Genomic DNA, 6,000 nt, shown 5'->3' with positions numbered 1-6,000 from the left:
CCCAATAGCGCGATGGCTGGCGCGATGGTGTGGTCGATCGACGTGTCCACACAACGCTCGGGAAGGTTAGCCCCAACTGTAATGGGTTGACCTGCGTAGTGCGAACAGGTGGGAAGGCCCAACTTCAAGAGGGTTGGTCAACACCTGGCGGAGGAGTTCAATGAGGTGGAACTCAACAACCCAGGTGACCTCAACATTAGTGGGTGTGCCAGTCACGGTGGCATCCCATGAGGCAAGCGGTAATGGGCGGCCAACCGACCAGGAAGGGGGCTGGGTCGAAGGCCCAGCAGAATTCACCAGCGTTGTCGTAGGAGGGATGTTGTTGGCACAACAATTCTTTATCTTTGTCTCAGACGATCGAGATCTCGTGCGGTGGAGATAAGGACCCAGCTTCCGATTATGGCTTCTTACCTGGTCGACCGACCCCGAACAATCCTTTCTGCAGTAATCCTGGAGCCTAGTGCCTGAAATTCTCCGGCAGAATCTGAAGTCACCGTCCGCAATTCTAATGCTGGGCCGCCGAGCGTAAGAAAATGATGTCTGATTTTTCTCACGTCCGTTGACTCTGCTAAATCGAAGGGGCCCAACCGATCTTGAACCAGCGCCAGGGCTTGGTGGCGGGAAGCACACCCCTAGGGAGACCTGATGATTCCAATTCCGTTCGATCTCGCACTGCACAACGGAATTTCCCTTTCACCTATTTGACGGTCGTTGATCCACTGTAACTTGAATTGCTTGCCCAGCGAGGGGCCAATGCTTCCACTTGTGTTTGAGAGGCAAGACGACCTGCAGGCTGATCAAATTTCTCTCCTGATCCCTTTCTGATATCTCTTCTCTGAAGAAGGGGGAGACCAGAAAATCAAATGAACGATGATTCTTCTTCTTCTTGTTCCTGGTCTGCCTCTTAGGGTGCCCCCCTCTTCCCTTATAAAGGGGGAGGAAATGGGCTCTTAAGCGGGTCAACAAAGAGGGAGGGAAGTCTTCTCCATTAAAGGGGGGGGAGGGCTTATATAATGGGCTCCCCCATTTTAAAATAAAGAAAATGAACACATAAAAGAAACAAAGGGGAAATGAGGGAGGAGGGTCCGCATTGCTAAGGACCCACCTCCCACATGACAGCACAAACACGCGGCTGATAAATCCAAAATGATAGTAATATATATGTGCAATTTCAGCTAATTTATCTACTTCTTTATCTTTATCTGGATATATTATCAACATTTATGTTAAGTTGTGAAACATCATGAACCAAAATCACCTTTTTCTAATTTGGAGTTAATTATTATCATTTCTGGGACTAACCCCACTTAACTCAATGAGTTAAGTGGAATGAAACTCACTCTCTTCTTAGTTTATGTGGAAGATACAGGAATTAGGTGAAACTTTCATGAATAAAGGGGATAATTAAATGAAGAGGAAGCTATTTGGACCAGAGGAGCAGGCTCAGCCACAACCCTGGGCCAAGAAAGAAGGCCCAAAGCAAGACAGTTGGCTCTAGTCTAAAGGCCCACTAAGGAAGCTCCACTAAGCCCACTAGGAGAGGCATGTTGGGCCAAAGAAAGGAGGGCAAGGGGAAGGTCCAGTCATGATTATTTATGAATATTTCAGGGGCTTAAATGATGATTGGAGGACAACCTTGGACGTGGATCCAAGCCAGAGAAGAAGATCCAGCCATTCAATCCACAAAACATCCAAGGGTGGAGACTTAAAGATAGCACCTTTAATGCTAATTAAGGAAAGAAGCCTTGAACGTCCAACGGGTATTTCAAAGGTCTCAATGCTGATTGTAGGACCATAATGGATGTGGATCATGACCCTGAAAAGAAGATCTGGCCATCCATTGTATTAAAAATTCAATGGCTCTCCTTTGCTCTCTCTCCCTATATAAACCCCTTCACCCTATTGTAAAATTCATCTTGTGATTCAATCCAAAGTAATGTTTGGTGGCCTAAGTGAAATTGAGTCATAGATCCATTCAGCTCAGTGAGTGCCAGGCTGAGCAGGAAGCATCCAGGGCTGAAGAAGCTGGTGGAAAGGAGAAGAAGAAGTCCCTTGGACCTTAGCGGGTGTGACAAAGAGGTTACCTTATTGTTTCTCCTTTTTCATTCTTTTCTGTTCGTCTTTTTTCTTTTGGTTAGTCTTGGATCAGCTAGAAAATATCGAGACGGTTCCAGTGCATCCAACCACGCTCTAAAATTCGTTCTAGAACTCATTCTAGAGTGATTTTAGTACAGTCCATTTTTTTCTCTCTCCTCCACCAAGGCACCTTCCCCATTTGGCATCCGGACTTAGCCAAATTTTGACTAAGTCCAGAGCGCCAAACTGTTTCATTTCCTATTTTGTTTTAGCTTTCAAATACTCCTAAAAAATAAAAAAATATTATTTTCTGCCTATTAATATTATTATAATATTATAATAATATTTTATTTTTCTTTGTTATATATTTTTATTTCATTAGTTATTTATCTTCATATGTAGTAAACCTACCTCTAAAATTATTTAAAAATACATAACTAAAGCACAAATTCCTAAGAAAAAAACCCTTGCTCCCTGTGGATCGACCCTTACTCTCCCTACGCTAGTAAGGTTATTATAAATTTTTGTTGTTTTAATTCGGATAAACCAACGACACTAATTAGTGAAGTTAACTCATCACTAATTACCCCAAAATCTGAGATATCAGCGGCGTAGATGGGACGCATTGTAGTGCAACAAAAACAGGACGACGAGAACGGGAAAACACAAAACACGACTAAAAATGATGTGAATGAAAATGCGATAACGAGCATATTTTCACTCGGTTGTTAATGACAGTGCCGGGTGGCATGGACGACGTTGTCGATGATCCTTGATGGCGTCTGCCATCATTTATGGTTTAGTCTGACTAGAGAACCTAGCATACTTTGACTTTGATATGGCCACAGAAGAAGTTATATCTTAATAGCTGGTCTTGAAGGAATATTATCAGAGATCTGAACTGGTAAAATAACTCAACAACGCAAACAAGAGAAAAAGTTATATTTGAGGAGAATTAACGTGTCAAAATATAGGTGTAGAAAAATAAATTTGTATAATGATGAGCTAACTCGTGAGCTTTCATGTCGAGGAATTTAATCAAGAATGTCAATTTGGCATGAGAATGTGTAATTTAAAAAGGATTTCTCACAAAAATTTAAGGTTTTATGGAAATATATTATACAGACGAGATTAATAAACGATGAGTTATAAAAATAGAAAGAGGCAATCAGATTATCATGGGCCAGTTAATAATACACTTGATAAGATAAATAACCATTAAAATATAAGTGTCATAACAAAAGATACAGTAAAAGGCTAACACATATGAAATGAGATCCACTCACAATAATACCATAAAATTTTCAATGTCAGCAATATATTTTTTAAATGCATGTAATATAAGTTAATTCAATAAAAAGGAATTTCATATCAATATATAAAGTAGATCATACAATTAAACATTTATTTCCTATTCGTTATGGGATCCACTTTCATAAATCTTCACTTGAAAACTAGATAAATATTACCCAATTTTTTAGGATATGATTTCCTTTTTTCAATGATTTTGAAGAATTTAATATCTTAATCAAGTGATTTTATTTGATTGAAAAATAGTCATATGGTTTCATGTTTTATGCATAAATATTTTAAATATAAAATAGTTAAAATGATGGCCAGCCCAAGCTTGGACATGATTACACTGTCAGTAGGGAACCAAAGGTCATAAACTTTGCAGGGCCCATGTTTTAATGAGAATATTGGTTAGTAGGTCAGGTGATGCATACCAAGACCCACATAGTCATACGTAGGATAATCATCAAATCATCATCTAAGGGTCTCAATTAGGGAATCTGGGGATAATCCCTCACCATTCACATAAATTGCTAGCTTTTAGCCACGTGGACTGATAAACCATAAATTAGAGTTAATTATCTCATTTACTATTTCTGATATTAAACATTAATATTTATAAATTTCATTAAAAAAAAAAAGTAATGCTAGAAAATATTGCAAAAAGCAAATTTACTTTATTTCTTTATTTTAAGAAATATATATTTTAGGAAGTTAACATAATTTATTAAAGTAAAAATAGTGAAAACAAGATTAAAATAATTCGTGGAAGGTGATAAAATTTTACTCTTATTTATCCTAATTTATCAATATTTTATCAAATAATTCAGGAAATTTATAGAACATTTGAATGAGATGTAACAATGAATTATTATTAAATTACCTTAACTGGTGCTTCAGTGGCACCAGATGATGGAATTCTGGTTGTCATGTGGACAGAGAATAGTGTTTTTACCACGTATATTGTAGTAGAGATGGCGATGGATACAGGCTGATGAGTGATGGAGTGGGGTGAGTGAAGTAGTATTTCACAACTCAGAAGCAAATATAGTGGTGCGTATGCACCAGCGAGGAACGTATTCAATGGTGCTGGTGGTGGAAGGTGAAAAACATATGTTATCCTCAGGGATGAAGCTATAAAAAATGGATGAAGAAATCATTCTTAAAAATATTTAAAATTACACTAATCTCAACATCACATCACTAACAGGCTGAGTGATGATTTATCTTCATGCGTCTGGATCATATCACTTTTCTCAAAACTCAACATACCCAAATTTTTTAATAAGGAATACAATCCATGTGTGCCTTTCTATACAAAGATGAGGGTCTATTTAAAGATTCGAGACCATGGATGATTGGAGGAGTTGAAGATAAAACTACCCAAAAATTTTCAGCCCAAAACGTCCTTGTCTATTGTTAGATATCTTATTTTGAAGTTGGAGAAATATGGGTCGTTGTTGAATTCACTCTCATCACAGATTACCAGCATGAAAAATATTTCTCAGCTTTCCAAAGGGTTCTACCTCAAAGTCTGCATTTAAGCACGTTACAATAAAGCCCTAACATGTGCCCTCAATTATGATATATGTGAATCATTTGCAATGATTTTATGCTCTAAACATTGGTAAGAACAAAAAGGATTTTTGGTGCATTAAGAGTGACTTTTTCCTTCCATAAAGTATATGATGCCATGTGTGCAGTCACAAAAAATGACCCCCTCATATTGTACAAAATAAATCTTAGATTTTCTCATTTTCGCATATTTCACACAGTCAATTAATATTTACTATGTAAAAGTGTATAACGTTTTCTATGGGATGCAAAGTAATTAACATAGAAATTAATAATAAAGAAATATGTGGAATGATGCAACAATCAATCATTATATGCAGGAATCGATTGGCTTGCAGTTCAAACTAATTAGTTTGCGCCATCTGGAAGAGAAAAATAAACCATTTGAAAATGTGAGACATATTTGAATAAATCCATCAATTTGTATCCTGACTTATCAATTTATAAATTTATGAATCTTGTGCCAGAATTTTTAAAGTACTGGAAAATTGGGAAAAATCAGATTATTATTCTAAAAATATAATAAAACATGCTAATAATTAGGAATATACATTTATGAACATTTCAATGGAAATAAACATGTATAATATATGAAACTACTATTAAAAATATCATTTACTTGTAAGTATCATGAATAAACAATGACTAGATGGATACGTATTGAAGATATCTTTTTTAACTTAATTATTAATGATGGAAAAATGATGCATCATAGAAAACTTTTAAATCTAAATGAAGGATATGAAAATGTAGAAATGTAATTTTGATTGATTATTATTTGATGAAATATTCAATAGCAATATATTACATTCAATTACATGATTCTTGGTGTTTCTGAAAGTTTTATTCGCATAGTGATTGCAGCTTAATAAGTAGATGTTTATAGTTTCACTATTTCAGGAATTTGTGAGCCTCACTCATGATGGAGCCAAATATAATTACCTAATCAAGATGTGAGCTACTGTGTTTCCTTATCAGCATCATGTCAATGTCATAATTGATGAACCTAATTTCAGGGTGTTAATTCATCGTTAACATTTGGGTTAGTCAAAATAA

The sequence above is a fragment of the Wolffia australiana genome, chromosome 4 (genome assembly GCF_029677425.1).
Source record: "Wolffia australiana isolate 7733 chromosome 4, ASM2967742v1".
NCBI lineage: Eukaryota > Viridiplantae > Streptophyta > Magnoliopsida > Alismatales > Araceae > Wolffia > Wolffia australiana.
This window is presented reverse-complemented; position numbering follows the sequence as displayed.